This window comes from Apus apus, chromosome 3, assembly GCF_020740795.1.
Source record: "Apus apus isolate bApuApu2 chromosome 3, bApuApu2.pri.cur, whole genome shotgun sequence".
In the NCBI taxonomy this organism is placed as follows: Eukaryota; Metazoa; Chordata; class Aves; order Apodiformes; family Apodidae; genus Apus; species Apus apus.
Window position 1 is genome coordinate 67,222,880 of NC_067284.1, and position 20,085 is coordinate 67,242,964.

Here is a 20,085-nt window from a genome sequence, read left to right on the forward strand (position 1 = left end):
TTTACGACCACACGTCATTATCACTGCAAAAATGTCTGGAAGCTCCACTAGCCACGTACTGCCAAATACCTTTGCAAGTCTGACTGGCAGTGAGCTCCTTAAAAATGGAAAACTCTCTGCCCCTGGTCACTTTAAATATAATTTATTCACATTAGAGCATATCATTTCACACGAGCACTTGCCACATAGCACTGCCTTGAATAAAACCACCATATGACCCCACTTCCATCTCACAAATACTGGCAGCCACTTCCAAGGACTGTCACAAATTTCTTTCCTTCTGTGACATTAGCATGCTTAGTACTGTAGCACAGTCCTGGTCTTACACCCTTTGCAGCACCCAGGCCCCTGATCTCTGAACCTTTTGCCCTCTGAAGTCACAGAAGTTTCCCTTTATATGCATCATGGCACAGCTGAGCCTAATTTGGGCTACAGATGTACCCCAGTAATCTGACTAGTTTCAATTAAGTTTGAAAATACACAATTTTGATAACTGGTATATTAAAGAAAAAACTCTGTCTTGTGTATATATAAAGTACTGTCTGAGACAACGGCAAATATCAGGAAACCAAAAAAGTTTCACATGGACCATTACTTTTAATACTGAAATATTCCAAATATTCCATTTTAGGATATGTTTCCAAAACACTGCAACTTACTTATCAGTGGTGGCTATTGCATTATTCCGATAGGGGAACTGGTGTTTCAGTGTAATTTGCATAAAAATACCATAGCAGAAGTGCATCCTATTGTATTTTAAAATGTCCGTCTTCAAGTCCAGTTTTTCTACTAAGAATTTGTTTTGTGGATACCAGCTCATCTTCTGACAGACTGATGAAGAGCAGGTATTTCTGTGTTCCCACTCCCTATGAACTTGCAGCCTCTGTGTGGCAGGCAGAAAGGGGTGTTTGTAATTCTAAGTGTGCATGCCTAATTTAACTTTGCCAGTAATTTAGCTAAGTTGTGCACTGAGATTTTTTGTGAACGAGTAATAAAATGCATGGACAATTTTCCACATAAACATTTTCTGAGTTACTTGCATACCATCTGAATTCTCTACATGTTCCTGCTAACAGATGAAGCCCCCAAAGTTTTTGTTTTTGTTGGTTTTGGTATTTTGTTCAGGTATCCTTGAGATTAGTTAATGAATTAATTATTTTCTAAATTGCTCTGTGCCAAGACAGCTCAGTCAGGAAGCATGAAGGTAGAGTTGTTTGAAAAGCTGTCTGAAATCAGCAGAGCAAGTTCAGATGTGTGTGTGTACAGAAATATACACAAAGCTAGATGTAGGTAGATAGAGACAGACAGAGATAGATATATCAATAAATATGTGTGCATGTGCAGAATGTCAGTTGCTAGTATTATTATTTGAATAGAAATAAAGGAAATAATCCCAAATTTAGAAGGATAGAACTACCACAAAAATTAACAAATCTTTAAACTGATTAATATTTTAAAATTAAATCTTACCAGGTGGAACTTTTTTTATTATTATTATTGTAAAGGTGTGTTAAGTGAAAGGCAATGACATTAAAAGTACTGTATTGTTAAAGGAAAAAAAAAAAGAAAAAAAAAAGAGGCATCCACTTAGCTAGTGTCACACATCTGGGTGCCTCACTAAAAACATACAGCAGAAAGAATCATCACCAAGAATGGGAAAAAAAAAAAAAAAAAAAAAAAGTGACTTGATGCACAGGCTTTCTTCCTTTTATACTGCAGGTTAGTTCCTGTGAAGCTGAGCATAAGTGTGTGGATTACTGAATAATCTATGTGGGTTAAATCTGATGCTCCTAAAGAAACTAATGCAGTGAAAGGAAAACTGGAACTGCAAACGTTTTACATATTGTATATTGTTGCGATTCGGTTTGGTGGGTTTTTTGGTAGCAGGGGAAGAGCCCCAGGAGTGGCTCAGGTAAGAAGCTGAGAAGCTCCAAACCCAGCCAAGGAGCCATTAGAGGGACAATAGATGCGCCTCTGCGATTAACATACGAAAGAACTGAGATAACACCTGAGCAGAGAAGCACTTAAGGGAGAAGAGCTGTGCTTTGGTATCCATACCATCCATACCAGACATGACCAGCTTACCTTTTTCCAGAGCTGTTTGTACCATTGTTGGAGGCAAAATATCTAAGTAAACTATGGAATCACCAAAAATATTTCCTATGAGATAAACTTCCGTTGTTTACCCAGGACCACACTGCTAAAAGTATACAGTTGCTTCCCGCATACCTGTTAGGCAAGCCAAAGCTATGCAGTAACAATGGCCCCCTTATGGAAAGAGCATTTTTAATTGAAGCAATCAGCTCCCACCAGCAGCTCTACCTGGGAAGCATTTGGTGCCCTGAGCTAAACCAGACCAAGCTTCAATGTTGGCACTTTCTTGTTTACAAACTGCATCAGTCACTAGTAAAAGTTTTCAAAAGCTTTTTTTTGGCAACTCACACATGTGGAAGAACAGTCAGCAAGTCATAAATGTCACACCTTTGCCACCAGGATTTAAAGGAATCTGCGGGGTTCCTGTTTGGATGCAAATCCCAAGAGTGGCACCGCCCACGATACACATAAGAAAAAAATAAAATTGAAAACAGGTTTTGATATTGGCAGCTGCTGTCAAGTCAAAACTTTCTTTCTAGTCTTGCCATCCCAGTTTGGGGAAAGCGCTTCTTCTGCAGAGGTCTTGGCTTCCATCCTCCTGCACCCCCATCTTTGAAACCTAACAGGTAAATGGAAAGCTAGTGATAAGTGTGTTTTCCAAGGCAAGCAGGTCCCTTTATTGATTTCCAATAACTGTTTGTACCTTGTGACATACTGACAAAGTTTGCCTTTTTCCACAAATGCCTCAGAATAATGAGATGTGTTAAACTAAACTGCATTTGCCTTTTGTCAAGTGTAATCCTGTTTTTTCTTTTTTTTTCTTTTTTTTTTGGTTGACTATGTTTCAGGGCTCCTGGGAAGGGATGTGTTGGCAGCCCAGGCAAATGAGGTTTTCCTTAGTTCCACAAACATGCTACATTCAGACTGCTGCCAAAAGGTCCTATACCTGCCTTGCCGTGGTGGGGAGAGCAGGGACCAGTGGATCACCACTGCAGACCAAATCACACATGTCCTTCCAGACAGAAGACTTAACAATGCAGATCTAGAACCAAATCTGAAGAGCAAAGTCTTACAAGAAGCTGTGCAGGGCACCCTGTTTCAGAGGCTAGGTGCTGCCACCCAGCATGATGCCACACATCCTTCCCCTGGCACAGGATGCAGGCAGAAGGAGCTGGGTGAACCAGAGTTGCCTTGGTGGGAATCTCAAAGAAACTAGTGGTGGGGAAATCTAGTAAGACATGGGAGTTTCCATAGAACACCCCCCAGCTCCAAAATGCCCACCTCTTTGCAGGTGGTATATTCCTCCTCCAAAAGAAAACAAAATGTCAAAGGAAACAAGTTGACTTCAAATTTCCTCCTCTGCTATTTTCCTTCTATCCACATTCAAGTACTATGCGTTTCCTCCAGAGCACATTTAAGGAGCACAGACATGATCATTTAAGTGCACATTTTACTTATCTATCCTTAAGAACACAAAATAGACCCAGAAAAAAAAAAAAAAAAGACGGTGCCTGTATGCTCATTAAAACACTTTCAGCAGAGGGCAAGGATTTGATCAAAAGGTTTCCTGCCAATGGAAGGGCATGCTGGAGCCATTGTAAGAAGTTGTGTGTGAGCGTCAGCCTTCCTTTCCTTTTCTTTCTTGTGCCCTGTCCCTTCCACTGCCATCTCCAATCTCTTTTCTTCCAGCTGGGGGAACAGAAGAGATTTTACTTCCTTGATGACAATTGTGTCCTTTGAGCAGCCAAAGCAAAAGGCACTTTGAGTTCAAATGAGACTGTGACTTAAACCAATATTAGCCAAGACCAACACATGTTTATTGTAATATAAGTAACCTTCATTCTGAACAGCAGGTTTTCCTCACCCCACTGCAGTTTTACTCATTGCTTCTTTCATTTTTCCAAAATGAATAAATGAAATGGCTGCACATTTTTATTCCCAGCAGTGGGTTTCAGAACTTCAAATCAGAGAGGCGTTTTGATTTTAGAAATAAACTCCAGAGGAAACAGTTTCAACCAGAACTTTCATATATATATATATTTTTTTACCAGTGTAAGGTAACATCAAAACTCACCTTTCCAAAAAAATGAAACCTCACAGCATTCTTTTAATCCAAATTAAATAAAATGTCATCTCTGTGTCCTCTTCCTTCATATTTAGAGGGAAAGAAAACTATCCTGCCCATACTTTAATGGTTTTGTCTGCAAATCCTAAATGCTCTGCTGCTGCAAATTTCAAATGATCTTATACAGCTAAAGTCTCTTTGGTGTCAGAAACCACCCAGGTAGCAACACAACCACGAGAACACTGCTGATCAGAACAATGAATGCCTGATCTACAGATGTCATATCAAGGTAGAAATCTTGATGAGCATTGTGGTGACATTACAAAGTGGATTACACATACTGTATCTGGGTCAGAGAAAGAGTTATTACAGTAAGGTCAACAAAGTACTTCTGACTAAACTTATTTTTCTACATTTTGAGAGATATCCTTTTGTTTGTTACTTCATGTCTCGTCTAATAACAAGATTCTTTCTCTACTCCCATATCAGTTTGCAAGCAAAGTTAAAAGGAAGCCAAAATAACCCCATGCCTGAGGTTATGCAATTTCAGAGATGAGTTCCAACTCCCTGCTCTGCTTTCCTTCGTGGCCAGAGGCCTAGCCGCTGCTGCCCAGGCTCTCATTGAACTGAGAAGTTTCTGAGCTATGTGGTCAAAGTGTCTGTCCCTCAGTCTCTCCCTGCCTTCATTCTCCATCTGGTGAGAGGACACAATTAGGATTTTCTTGCTTTCCAGGTGTGTTGACTGTCAAGGAAACAAATATAGCAAGGTTATAAGGCCCTCAGATACTCAAGCCCAGGGATATGGCAAGTAACAAAGAACTTCATTTTGGATGTGTGGGTCTCTATGTGGCAAAGATGTCACTGTACAGCACAAAACATGCCTCACATTCAGCCATCTTTCCCAGAAATGGACAACAGGCCAACGGCTCAGGTACCTTATCTTATATGGCAGACAGGAGATAAAGTTGCCCTGTCCAGGGAATGGGTCATTTCTAAGCTGTTGGCTAAGAGTACGGTGGGCGGGAGGTAGGGATACTTGTGAGAGATATTTTTTTGGCTGCATCAACTTATTTTCTTGTCTTAATTTTGAATTTTATAACTTTTTTTTTTTTTTAATATAAATTTAATGCAAACCAAATGTAGTTCTTGACAACTGTTATCTTGTGTTTCCAAATGCAATATGCTTCTAGGATGCCAACAACCTCAAAGAAAATTGGAAAGACCTGCCCATCCCCACCAGCTGTGCTGGGGCTGCCATTGCCAGCAGCTCTGCAGCACCCATCATGCACCCTGAGACTCCTGGCTCCCCACACCTCCTGCAGAGGAGAGCCTGGATCTTGTGCCAGGCCACTGGTATGGCGTTAGCTTGATATAAACACATTGCAAGAAGGTCACCAGAGAGCTATACCCTTGTGTTGGAAAGGAAGGCTCTACAGGGCATGCTTGAGCCTTCTTAGTCCTTACCCAAACCACAAGCTAGGGATGTAACTTAGGGATGCAGTAGGAATCCTCACCAGATAATCCACTGGCTCTCCTCCCACTGATAAGGACTTTGAAACTTGTTCCCAGATTCAAATCCTGGGAGAAAGGTAGTTTCATGCTTGAGTATTATTTACAGTGAACTCATATATATTTACTTTCCTACAGGTCCTATGTACCACAATAGCTAGTCTAAAACAGCAGAAGCAGATCTGAAATGGTAGCATTGACATCAGCCCTGAATACCTTAAAAATCAAGGCAGATATGTGCCTATATAGATAAATATTGATTACAAGTGTTTAATTTATACAACATAATTACCTATCCTAATCCAATTGTGTTTTGGGTTTTTTTTTAGGAAAAAAAATAGAGGGCTACTTCTACTCACTTGAAGTACTGGGAATCCTAACATCACAAATCTGTGTATTTTTATAAGAGTCAAAAATGGAAACCAGATCTGTAACTGAAAGCTGTAATTACCAAGACTAACCTTTTCTGACTGAGAAATGTAGAATGTTAAAAAAAGGCAACCATCAAAAAAACTGGTCAAGAACTTAAATAACTGAAAGCAAGCAAAAATACTTCTTTTTCCAGTTGCTATCCTACATACCAAAACCTGTGAAATCTTATGGTGGTAGTAAGAAGCCTATGCAATATTTATTTCTCTGTGATGACAGTATACTTCATTCCAGAGCAGTCATACATGTATCAGATACATCTGACTCCTGATGGTATGATCCAACACCCAAGGAAGACAACTAAGGTTATCCTCCTGACTTCTACAGGCATTCCTTCAATCTAATACCCTCCTGGTGCTGAATTACTTTCTTTAATGGATAATTTTGAGCCCTCACCCGTGTTTTAAAACATTGCTGGTGGCACATAAAGGATGAGTTTATTTGCTTTTATTACAGTGTATAGTTCATATTCTATCAATATGCCATAATCCAAGGTTTAAGTTTGATGTTAAATAATCAACCTATTTAAGGAGGGAAACCAAAGCCACCACCTCAGTGTTTTAGTAAAGCTTTACTACATATATAAATAATGGGCACAATTTGTTTCCATTAGGAAGATAAGCTTTCTTCAAAGCAGTTCACCGTTTAAGGCTTTAAATTTTGCCAGCACTTGCACAAGGTTGCAACAAACCTTGACTTATTTACAGAGAGATGTCAAGTGGAGATAAAATCACTTAATAATCCACCAGATCTTGCTAAATACATTTTCCTTCCATGCCCTCTCTGAAAGCAGGTAAGATAGCACTCTACTTTGGCATATTCTTAAGTTAGTTTTATATCCTTTTATTTTCCTGAAATCTCTTTGAACTAAAGGTTTTACAGAGCAGCTCAATTAATGGGGCTTATGTCTTTTCTGAACAAAATAATCCTGCAAGCATTTAGGGTTAAAAACAATCCCAAAAAATGCTCTTTGGCATTAATTTAAAAATAATTATACAGTGACAATAGAAGAGAGAACAACTATAGCATAAAACAGAAGTTTGTTTGGTTTTGGTTTGGTGCCTCAATGAAGAAAGGGGCTTCATTCAAGACCAGGTGGCCTGTGGGAGAGAAACCCTCAGCTTCCAGTTTTTTGAACTTTTGTCTGATTTGCAGCAACAACAACAGCAAACAACTGCCCCAAATGCCCCAAACATGGAGGAGAAAATATTCCCATCCAGAGAAACATCTGACCTCTGCTTGTCTGAGTGCATTCCAACTTCTCTGCCTGTTCACAAGGACTCTGAGTGGACACCAACTCACTCAGTAAAACTGATATGTTGCTGTAGGGAGCCTGGTGTATTTATCAGAATTTCTCTTTTCTTTGTGTTTGGTTCTTTCTTGAATGGCCTAAGTTTTTGTTTGTTTGTTTGTTGTGTTTTGGGTTTTTTTAATTAAAACACCCAGTGTTCATTTCTTCTTATCCCTGCATTTGGTACAGTTCTCAGGCAGCCTCACAGTATCTCCCTCTGCTGTCCTTAGAAACATGCAACTAAAACTTGCCTTTGAACCCTGTCACAGGCCCTTGGAAGTCAAAGGCAAGTCTATGTGTGCCTCTGCTGAGCTCTTGTTCCTGCTCTCACTACCCTTTTCCCAGTCCCAGTAGCACATCGTTGGCTCAGCTAGGGTTTGGCATTCCCAGTGGTGCCACAATTCCATCATCAATATCTCTCTCACTCTGCAGCTGGACCTCATGCCTGTTCTGAGAGCAACACTTCTGCCCAGGAAGCAAGAGAGGAGTCTCCCTCCATCTCCTTCATCTCCTCTCCCTGTAGCATTAGTGGCAGTAGCCTCCTACAGAGACACATGGGAGACAAAATGGTGAGCACAGCTACTCCAGCTCTATGGAGGGTCTGGAAGTTAAGAAGCAAGGGAGTGTTTTGACTTGGTGCAACTGGAGGACTCCCAGGGGGAACAAGGAGTGGATTCCCCGTGTATGACTGGTGGCAACCACAGCAGGTGAGGCCCAGCTCTGAACCCTAAGGAGTTTGTACCTCTTTATTAACTGTGCAGGAAATGTGGTGAGCACCTGGAGCATTAGTCATCACACCTGTTGGAGAAGATTCCTCCCCCCAGTTGCTGCCGTCATTGTTTCTCTCTCTCTCCATGTAAAGTGAAGCTGACCAGGGTGAACCCTTTTTTTTTTTCCTCCCTTCCCCTCCAAGCTGTTAGCAGAGAAAGGAAAGCAAGCAGCAGTGTCTGTTTGCAGACATGGTTTCAGAAAAACCCCCTCTCCCCCTCCCGCAAGATCTGCACACACAAGTGCGGCACAGGGAAACAACAAACACAACATTAGTCATTTCCTCTGTGCTGCCAGCTGCTGGGGGTTTGCATAAGAAGAACCCTTGGACTTCAGATTATTTCTTAAAACACCTCTTGCCCCAAATCTTTCAGCAAACAGACACTGGACTGGTGCCTGTGAGGCCAGTCAAGTGCTGTTTCCTGGCATACACTGCCACCTTCCCCGCCACCACAATCCCACAACTCTCACCCCCCAGTAGATGACACACCTACCTTCTGGTAGGAGCTGTATTTGTTAAGCCTTCTGCCTACTGTAGTTGTGCAGATCCAGGGCAGAAGCTCAGGCTCAGCTGCTTCTTTTGCAATTAATACTTCGGTGATGGTGGCATCTAAAAATTTATGGATCAGGTCTGTGTGACACTATAGGGCTGGGTGACAAAGGAGATAGCCTTTGCTCCCAGAAAACAGCCAACAAGTCAGTAAGGAAACAACTCATGTGAAAGAGCAAAACAGGTAGAATGAGCCAATAATGAAGGGAATAGGTTTAGGAAAAGGCAAAGCTCATCCTCAAAACTTGCACTGCAACTTTGCTGTGACTCTTGTTTTTGAATCGGACAGTGCAAGCACCATGACCATTGCACTTTGCCTGTTCTGAAGCACTTCATCTTGTGTCTGAGTTGTTCTGGCCTAAACCTGTTTCCTCAAGCCTTCCTTCACCCTCTTCAGAGAAACATGTGCCTGGGGAGACTTGGCACTGGCTTCTACAATGGAAAAGCTAACACCTTGATCCAAGTAATTAGCACTCAATAGCTCTTACTCGTTGAGGAGATCATAATCATAATATCTGAAGCTTGTTGCCTCTGTTATCTCTTCATGCTCAAGTGAAACATCTCCCCCATGTTGGTGAGAGAATGGCAACATGTCCTTCTTCAGTGCATGCATGCAAGCCTCTCCCCAGTGTTTCCCTGTAGCTTTTCCCCACCAGGAAGTAGTAAGAGACAAAGTGGAGACCCCAGAAAGAAGAATAGGGTGCATGATCTCCTGGTCCCATTGGCTGGTCCTTGCTGGGAAGATCAGCCCATGGGTGCAGGCTGTTGGAAAGCACTACAGAGTTTCCAACAAAAGAAAAATGAAGCAGAGCTTCTGTAGCTGACACAGACACTGCTCCCTCCTTGCACACTACTTTACTGGAGGCCTTTACTTTTTGCTTTTCACTGTTGGTGACAGAATGTTTCTTCTTTTATCTTTTTGTTTTGTTCTGACTTCCAGTTGAGTTTATTATTGGGTTGTATATGACTCTTAAGCATCACACTCCCTTAGTTTAGCCTAAAAACATCTTTCCTCTCTGTCGTCACTTCATTACTCTTTGACTGCATTTCCCATTTCTCGCTTCCACTCAACCAGTTTGTGTAGTAAATTGCCAAATCTGCATTACTTACCTTTACAGGAAAAGCATGTCTTGCTTCACTTCTAATTAGAATTCAGATGCTTTTTTGAAAAATGTATTCTGACATGGGGCAAGCTGGTGGGACCTTTCCCATTTTCTTTACTATTTCTTTTTCTGCCCCTTCTCAGCATTGCAATCCCAGGAAATTATTTTCTGTATCTGTTCCTCATCCTCTTATGCAAGCACACTGAGGCAGTGTATCCATTAATGTTTCTGGTTATCTATGTTGTCAATAAATCATGTTCACCATATCTCCTTCACTGAACCCCTGCTCCTTACGTACTTCAATACTTTCTTCTTATTTATGTTAACCTCCTCTGCAATCTCATTGCATTTTTCACCTATTTTTTCCTTGTCTGTTTATTTTACTGTCTCATTTTGCAGTCATTCTTAGAAACTTCTTTTTAATATCTCACATGCAACATTTCTCACATATATGTTATGTATTTGTTCTTTAATCACTGGCCTTGAAGGAAAAAACATTATTTAACTTGTTTCTTTTTTGAGCTAAATCACTGAGCGTCTCCATCTTCGCTTCCTTCTAAAATACACTACCAATGTTAACACTGAAATTAGTTTTTTATCTGAACTCAAGCTGACCATGAGCTAGTTGTTCTCAACCCATAAAAAATTAGTTTGCCAGGAACAAAAGAAGTTGAAATAAAGAATGAAGTCACACAAGCATCAGTTTCCACGCTAAAAAATGTCTGCCAGGCTCATGCATTCTGTGGGTACTGCCTTAGGACAATTTTCTAGGTCAAATACAATTAACTCTACTTTTAAGCTTCACAGTCTAACCTTTTACTTTGGCATTTGGTCTCTGCCTTATATCTTCTTATTATTGTTCCTTCCCTACCTCCTCCTCTCTTCATATAAGTGGAAAAAGTAGGTAGAATTTGGCACAGGAGTAGAGACACATGGAAATACATGAGTTGACCTACTCCCTGATATTCAGATGTAGGATTCTTTTGGACTAATAGAAACTGAGTGCCTAATACATCAGAAGAAAAGCTGTTTTCACAATGTTCACGCCAATTTGCAGATGCTAGTCTTTGTAACCACCCATGCTGCTGAAGGCTAATGAGAACTAAACACATATTCCAAAGCATGAGGGAGTACCTAAATATAACTCCTCTGACATTATACACTGATGTGTCTTTCAATACCCACAGAAAAGGGCAGCGGCTCAAGCTAATGCAGTTTATGTGTGAACAAACTTTACATACTGTTTTCTAAATCTTGTATTACTTGTGAATTTGGGAAACAGTCTTTGACTTGGTTGCAAGAACAATTGCATTAGGATTCACTAATGCAAGAAGGGTTTTCTCTGTATAGATCAAAATATTCCATCAGCTACTGATACATTTTCAAGAACTATTGCATACTCTTGGCAAGACTTGATCAGAAAACAATGGATGGTTTTATATTGTATGTTTGTGTCTTAGGACACTGTCTTTTGCTAGATCTTCCTTCATATTGATCAATGAACAACAAAAGGGGACAAATTGGCAAGCAAGTGGTTTCTTACCAGAACTCATTGGGAACCATTCAGTGGAGTGATCTAGTCAGAGCAGTGCCTTTCATCAGCACTGACACTCTTTATTGATAGGTACTGAAACAGCATGCAAAGGCACAGACAGCCAGAAGCCCAGTGGATATGGCAGTAATGAAGGAGGTAGGAGACACCAGTCTGAGTCCCTGCTTTGTCTAATATAATCAGGGACTTGGCATCCTACAGCCCAAACAGTTGTGCTGATATTGCAGGCTGAGTGAAAGCTTCATCTGGCTGCTTATAGATGCATTCAGTACAAGCTTCTACATCTGAGCTCATCACCCATACTGCCTTATGGCTGCTGGAGAGAAGCAGGAGTTTTGAGCACATGTTGTTTAATCCTTAGTATGACTATTGCTCTCCATCAGCTGTAAGAGGAGCCAGAGGGAGTGAATCAGATTGAGAGTTCTACCCTGCACACCTTGCAGCTGAGAAAGAACCACCCCACTGACAACTCAATCAACTCTACAAAATGAAGCAGTGTGAGGAGGAAATGTAGATAAGCTTATTCCACCACCTATAGGCATGGTCACCTGCCTGGGCCAGTGGCTGCTTTTTACAGGTGCTTGATGATGCAGTTGTCCAACATCATCTCTCCTTCTCTGTTGTATGCAGGCCACTTTCACAATGAGAATTTTCTGAACAATACCATGTCCTGGTCTGTTTCCCTCTTCCTTTTCTTGCTATAATCTGAAGTCAGTGATACTCTTCGTACCTGCCAATTCACCCTCTAGAAAGTCCAGACCAGACTATGTACTCATACTATAGTTTCATGTTATGCTTTTATATACCAATTTCCTTGTTCTACTAGAAGGTTTCATGGGCTAGCCTGTGTTTGGAACAATCAGGTACTGCCAAATAATTTATTTTAAGTGACAAAATGTTTAATATTTTCCATGCTAGGGGCTTGTCATATCGCCTGAGACATTTAGTGGGGTTTATACACTTACCAAGTAAGGCATTTTTTCCGCATCTACTGCTGCTAAAAGAGAAGAAGCAACTGATCTCTTTCTTAATGTTGTTGTTTTGTAACCCAATTAAATCCTCTTTTATTCTTGACTTTTGGGAAAAGAATTAGTTTTCTTTCATGTTTTTACTTTTGCCAGAGAGACACTTACTTCTCTAGACTACTCATGCCATAAGAAATAGTAGACTATGTTTTAGAAGCTCTGGAGCATCAACTGATACACCTGAGAGGGACAAGGTGTAAAGGTATTATTATAGCTGCCAGGGACAGCCAGAGGCAGACAGATAATTTAGGGCAGTGTCAGAGCTGCTCTAAAATATGCAGGTGTTCATGACCTCCACTGAACTCTCCATTAGCCAAGGATCATTGCAGCTATTAGCCTCTGCTGCTGTATTCCCTCTCTATGCTGAACTAGGATGAATTTCAATTACTGCTCCACTCCCTTCCCTTCCCTCTTTATGGCTTCTTTCAATAAATATCCCCTATCACATTTCCAATACATTACAACATTCCAGTCAAATTTGATTAGGACAACTCTCATTTGCTTAACTCCTTTCGTCTTATGTCAGGAATGTTTGTGTTGCCTCTTTATCATTTTCTTTCTGATGATAGATGGTGTCACTGGATCCTAACTACTCCCCAACTTAAACTTAATTGATCAGACTTGGCACATTTCCTAGAATTAGGACCTGAATAGCTTCAGACTGTGCAAGCTTGGCTGTTCAGCTAGCCATGTGAGATGGCAATCTTGCATTACTTCTGGAAACCCATTCCTCCACTTCAGCATCATGGCTGTCCCAATCAATAGCCAAGTAATTAAAATCCCTCATGATCAATGTTCTAGCTGTTTTACAGACTTCTCTTATCTGTAAAAACACTTCCCAGCCTACTTACTTTGCATGCCCTGGGGGTCTGTAGCAACATTCAAGAATAACATGACTGCATTCATTGTCCTTTCTCAGCTTCTGCCCATACAGCCTCTGCTCCAACAGGCAAAACATTTGTAGTGTTTCCTGCTCTGGACACAGATATATACTGCTCTCTCTGCTGTGACTGAGGAAGACAGTCTGTTCCCTTTAATAAACTTTGCATCTCCCTACTCCCTTCTCAGTTCCTTCTGGCTGATACGTTCCAGGAATATCACACTTAGCCTTGGAATCTAATGTTTCCAGTTTGTGACCTTATTAATATGCTCCCAGCATTTGTATAGAAGATATTTACTCCTCCCACCTTTGTTTTACATTCTCATTATCTCCTACAATGACAACCAGTGGATACATTATAGAGAGATCCATGCATTCCCTCCTTTAAATTCTTCTCCTCCCACACCACTAATCTAAAAAAATGGCTAGATCATTTCCTTATTAGTGGACAATCTGTTTGCTCCCATAGGGTTGGGAATAATACAGGCCATCTCTCCTCTGCCATTTTGATTTCTCTGTTTTGTGTTTGTAATTCCCCAAATCTTTCACGTTTCCTCCCCTGCCAGCCCCCACCGCCTACCCCCTGCTATCCCACTCCAAGCTATTCATTTATATGTGATAAAGTTAAGCACTTACATACTAGAAAACACCATTATGCTGCCTTCTTTTTCCACTAGCTAGGTAAGGGGTGTAAGGCTTTATTTTTACACTATCTGCCTGCCTCTACATCACTTCTAAAAATTACCATCCATTATGTTAGTCTCTTTTTAAAGCTATTTATCTGCCATAGCCCACTGACTGAAAATCCCTTGCCCCTTCTCCTGGAAGCATTTGACTCGTGCACTTGTGTGAGGATTTGGTGTTTTAAACAGCAGAGACTATCTGCAACATCAACTCTGCCATCAACACTTCTCTGATCTAATTTTGCCACAGATTTCCCCATGCTCATTTCATCATTTTGTGAGATTCTGTTCTCTGAATCATTAAAACTCTGGGAAATGTGCTGGGCACTGGCACAAGCCTCCCTCTCTTTATTACACTTCTCCCTTCCTTTCCTACCTCTTCTCAGTTACCCAGCCACTGCCCTTTATACCCTCCTGCTTCTGCTGGAACAGGGCGGCTTCTCCTGCACAAGGCTGTGCTTCCAATGCACTCATCCTGCAACTCACTCACAGCTGGTTCTCCTCCTCCTCTGTCACTCCTTCAGAGTATGAAACCAGCCATCTGTCATCAGTGAACCTCTCATATTCATTGATCTTCCCCAGCACATCAACCTGTCTTTCTAATTCCACTCTCCGGTTTCTTAGTGCCACAACTGACTGGTAGCGCACACATGTGCACATACAGACACACACAAAAACACAGACACAGACACACACACACAGTGTTGTTCTGTCTTTTCCAGTCTCCATTTTTGAAACAGACATCACCAGAAAAAGGTCTTTTTAGCTTTTGGTTCCTGAAGCTGGGGCACTTAGAGGATTATTGCAATTGAGTTACAGTCAAATTGCACATTATTTAATGAAATAATGCAGAAGCAAGAACCCAAAAATACCATGAAACATCCCTGGTTATTTAGGAGTTGCATTTATGGGGAGTGGTGCATAGCCAAGTGCCACAGCTTGTGGAAAAGGTGCTGCAATGAATTACAGAGCCTCTTTGCCCCTCTAGCATGCAGTGCAGCACAGGGTGGGATGCAGAAACGGAGCTGTGCACTCTATCATCCCTCTCTGACTGATGCAGATCCATCCCCTTTTCACACTTCCCCAACTCTCTGTCTTGGTCTACACATTGGTGCAAGAAACAACAACAGTAATAACAATACTAATATCCAGCCACTGTGATGTCAATACTCCCACGATGTAATTAAAACCAGGAGGAGCTACTACTGCTCTCTGGTTTACAGGTTTTTTTGGTTTGGAGCTGTCCTAATAGCTATTGCTTGGATGCAAACTGCCCTTGTTCCACTAACTCAACCCCATACTGCTCAACAGGGAAATCAGGCTGGCTGAAAGTTGTATACAGGCATTCTGGTTTCTTGAATCTGTTTATCTTAAAGAGTTTGATAAAGTCTTCTACTTTACAGGTACAGCTCTGCTGAAATCAATCAGACACCAGGATGAGAGTCACTTCAGTTCATGAACAGCACAGAGGTATTCATGTTTTTAAAACAAAGAGCTATGAAAATTAGATTTATCTTCTTTCAACTGCCACTAAATCACTGTTTTCCCTACAATAACTGATGACATCAGATTAATAAAACCTACAGAGGCAATGCAGCTCACATCAAACCTCATGGGTTTGGTGTGTAATCATTGCAAAGTTCTGTGTCAGCCTGCCTCCTGCATATGAACATTATATTGCTCTGCAAAAAAATCCTGTGACATTTTGGTGGAAGATATTTACTGCACATGAGCAGTGGCTGATTGTTTTTTTAGACCTCAGGTTCCTTTTCTGATTTTTTTTTTCCTCAAAATGCCAAAACTGATTAAACATACAATCAGCTAATCTTCGTCAAATTCCGTCATTATGGTAAGAGGCCTTTGCAGTTGCGTAATGGAAATAAAGAGGCATATTGTAATACCCAAAGATCTTGTTTTGCACATCTATGCCTCATCTTACTTTCTCTTGAAGCTTGGTCTCAACCTGTGTACCCGTGACCTTGCTAATTCGCCTGCAATAACTGGGAATAAAAACTAAGCACATGAAGATGTTTCTTTGACGCAATCCAGTTTATTTATAAAGTATACACAGAAACTAATTTCTCTGAAACAAATAGTGAGAAAAAAGCAACTTTCTCATTCAAGAATTCAAGCCTGCTTCTCAGCAAGGGCTTTGGCCAAAGGTCCTTCTCCCTCTTGACTCCCTTCCAGGGCTTCCTCATCCTCATTCTCCTACCTCGTACTGCATTCCCATCATTCGCCCAGCACCCAGGTCTTTATATTTGCAACGAGAAAATGCTTTGGCCTGCAGGGACTCAAATTGATTGTCTTCCCCAGAAGCTTTATTCCCTGGATGAAGTCTTTTATTGTATTCATCTATATTTCTTCATAAGGAAACCTGTTCTTCTATGTAGCACTGGTGATAGGTGGCTAGCAAGCCCATTTGCTTTAATGAGGTCAGCAACTGCCTGCAGATGAAAGACAACTTGATTGCGGCCATTAGCACATTCCAGCATGACAAACACATATTTTAAGTGAATGTTTTAGTAAAAGGTGCTAGAATAACATTTCTCTAAAGCGAGGTTCCCTCTTGACCTACAAAGTTGCTCCTATACATGCATTTTGCTTATTTCACTCTTGCCACCTACTCATGCATTTTGCAGCCCCTGTGACCAATTCAGAGCATCCTGACTGGGGTTGCCTGTCTTTATATCCGTACAATTCTCTCTGCTGGGGGACACACAGTTGCATCTTGAACCAGGTCAGGGAACTGATCTGGCTGAAAAGTAACAGGGATATCATTTTTATGAGCTGGTTCATCAGACACCTGTAAGAATCATGGGCCATGGCTGGAAACTTCATGCTGCCATAAGACTACACTCTTCTGTAAGGCCCTATGGAAGTTTTAACTAGCCAAAGTGCAATCCTACCTCACCCCACCCCAGCTATTGCCCCTTCTTCCCAGGTGGGTTGGCAGGTGGTGGATGTCATGAGAGACATTGACACATGTCCAGTAAAAACCTAACACATTTTCCACTTATTTCTTAGAGCAGTCTGGTAGTTGGCTTTGGTTTAGACTGAATTCAAACAAATGACGATTTCCTCCCCGTCACATAATAAAACCTTTCTTCCAAATTTCTGTTCTCACACTGAAGACCAACAGCTTCTGCCTTTTTCTACAAATTTTCTACCTGAGAAAAGTCTGAATTAATTTGAGCTCCTTCAGGAAGTCTAAGAGGATAGATTTAGGCTAGATACCGGGAAGAAATTCTTTACTGTGAGGGTGGTTGAAATATGTTGCCCAGAGAAGTTGTGGCTGCTCCATTACTGGAAGTGTTCAAGTTCAGGTTGGATGAGGCTTGGAGAAACCTGATCTAGTGGGAGGTGTTCCTGCCCATGCAGGGGGTTGGAACTAGATGATCTTTAAGGTCCCTTCCAACCTAAACCATTCTATGATTCTATGAGTCAGCTCCTGAGCAGTCATACAATTTGACTGACATAGCTAGCTCCATGCCTGCAGATGGTGATATTCAAGCAGTAAGGGAACTCTTGCAACAAAATACAAAGCGGACAGCAAAAAAACCAAGATAAGAACGAAACCTCAGTCATGACCAAGATTATTAGAGACACCATAAGCAAGGCTAACACCCAGTCACCATGTGTGTCACTCACAGAAATATCACTCACGTCCAAACCTAATCTTTCCAGCTTGGATGTGTTGAACTTCTTCAGTCAAAATAAACAAGATTCCCACAACAGTTAGAAGAAGCTCTCCTCAGCTCTTCTTAGGCCTACACTGGATTTTCTGCTGAGATTAACATCAGGTGCTCAATTAATTTGTCCAACATAGGCAGCTCATGCCATGGGAGATGCTGTAAGGTATTCCACCTGGTGGCCACTTCTACTCCAGAAGCATGTGGGTCTTTCATAGGTCTGTTATCATGCCAGCTGGCCCTAAGGAAATATCTCAAATAAATATGGATGTAATAGATGGCAGAATAAGACTGAGTTTGAGCAACTGAGTTTCTCCAGAGTTTAAATGCCTGTTGAAGCACAATGTAGTTGCAGGGGAGGGAGCACTTTCACCTTTGTATCCAGACTCGGATATGTGGCGTGGTAATGGGCACACAAGGAAAATCACAGGGAGACGTGCTGTAACAAGTTGTGCCAAGGGCACAACTCACCAGCCAAGCAAAAATGAACAAGAGATCTGGGAACAAATTATTTTCTATAGCTGTAATTCACTCGCTTTCTCAAAGGCTGAGCATGCCAGAAATTGAGCCAGCTCTAGTACCCTGAATATTGTTTGGCTCAGGCCCAGCCATCACAGAGTGAAGCAGGACCTTCTGCTAACTGGGGACTAGTCCATCACTGTCCTGCCCTCATGTTAGCAGAGAACAACCTTGCTTCTTAGTATGTCTTCCCTGGGATTGTGCTCATTTTCTGTCACATTCCAGCAAGGACCTCAAGGTCTTCAAGCATGGTAATGATATCTTAAGGACACTGCAAGGTGCTGTAGTCTCACAGTCTACTGTTTCCACTTTTAAGAAACAAGGTGCAAACTTCTAGCTCCCAGAAATGCAGTTCATCAATTCACACATGTATACAGAATGCTCTTTAGTAAGAACTAATAGCAACATTACAGTCCCTCACTTCTTCCTCTGTTTTCCCATAGACTTATGCTTTCCTGCATGTTACAGAAAAGCTTACCTTTCATCCCGAGTTCTCACCCTGCCTCACTTTCCCTTCAAAGCTGGAGACACAACTGAGCTTCATGTAATTCAACAAAATAATCTCACTGCAGTGACATTCACCCTATAGTGCACCTACAACTGATGAACACTATTAGGATTGGCTGATCAGGAAAAGACAGAAATATGTGGCCTACAGGTAGTGAAAGGGAGGTAGCCAAAGCTGGGAAAAGCTGATGGGTGGAACAGGCTACTGAACAATTTAGTTGCTTTTTCTGTTTTGCTGCGGTGGAATATGCAGTGTAGCAACCTTAGCTCAGCTACTGACATTTTTCCGTGTAATGACATATATAATTAAGCATAGGTAGTTGCACACTTAGTTCTGCATTATTTAAATACTCCATTGTGGAATATTGTGTCATACTTCATTTCCACACATAAAGAATAAACCATATAACTCACGTGAGTGCCAGAGATCTCAAACGATTAGTCTCTGTAGACTCTGGAGGGAATGCTAAATTGAGCTGAAAACTTCTATTCCAGCATTATGCATCCACTTCTAACCTGTTTTTCTCTCAATCAGAGGGTTTTTGATTTAATTCCAGGCAATACCTTGTCAGGAAGAAGACAGTATGTGATGAGATTCCTGTCCTGATTTTAAAAGCTGTCCAGAAAAATAACCATGAGAGGACACAGACTGGAAAACAATGAGTTATAAAAAAGTGAGGGTGAAAACCACTTCAGTACTCAAGATTGCAGTGAGTCAAGGATTTGTTCCACTCCAATATCTAGAGTCATGCGGAGAGGTAAACACCTAAGCAGAGAAGTCAGTTTGGCATATGAAAGGTGGGCCTTCATATCCTCCATCTGCTTACAGTGACTTGAAGTTATGTATTCTGGTTCCCAGAAATTTGTCCTAACCAGGGACCCAGAAAGCAGGCTAGGACACTGGGAATACTCTGTTAAAGCTGTTTCACTACACATGGAATACTTTGGTATTCATTCAGCCAGAGGAAGAAAGGAGCGTGATTCTGAAATTTCCCGGTCACATCAGACTCCTAGCTTGCATTTTGGAATAGATGAAGCAGAGATGGGATTTAGAGAATATCTTTTTGTATTTAAATTCATCACAATATGTATGGGTAGGAGCTGGGGTGTCCACTCAGAATTGTATGAGTACTCACGTAGAGCAAATTAAGTCAGGAATATGCTCATATATAAAATTCATACCTCACTCTTATAGCACAATACTTTGCTTAAAAGATTTCCAAGAACTTGAAATGTCAAGATATTACTGCTAAAAGTGGCCGTCTGAAATTTCTGGATGAAGCAAATACCTTGCAACTTCAGCTGCTGTTAATCTGCTTTTTAAGACAGCCAGCAATGCCAGTTGTACTTTCAAGGCAACCATTACAGGGATGGAGAGACTAATTGATTAATAATGCAAAACCAGGCCCAGAGGCACT

At 41.2% G+C, this 20,085-nt stretch overlaps 1 long non-coding RNA gene across 5 annotated transcripts in view; it reads left to right on the forward strand.

The window, feature by feature from the left end:
• Nucleotides 1–6,755: 6,755 nt before the first annotated feature.
• The window catches only part of LOC127382702 (uncharacterized), a 56,874-nt gene continuing 43,544 nt past the window's right edge, over nucleotides 6,756–20,085 (forward strand). For 2 of the 5 annotated variants that reach the window (XR_007889024.1, XR_007889025.1), the window contains exons 1-3: nucleotides 6,766–6,890; nucleotides 7,821–8,095; nucleotides 15,353–15,419. This is a non-coding gene — a long non-coding RNA (uncharacterized LOC127382702). Of the gene's footprint in view, nucleotides 6,891–7,820; nucleotides 8,096–15,352; nucleotides 15,420–20,085 lie in introns of all 5 variants that reach the window. The other 3 variants (XR_007889028.1, XR_007889027.1, XR_007889026.1) reach the window with 3 other exon arrangements.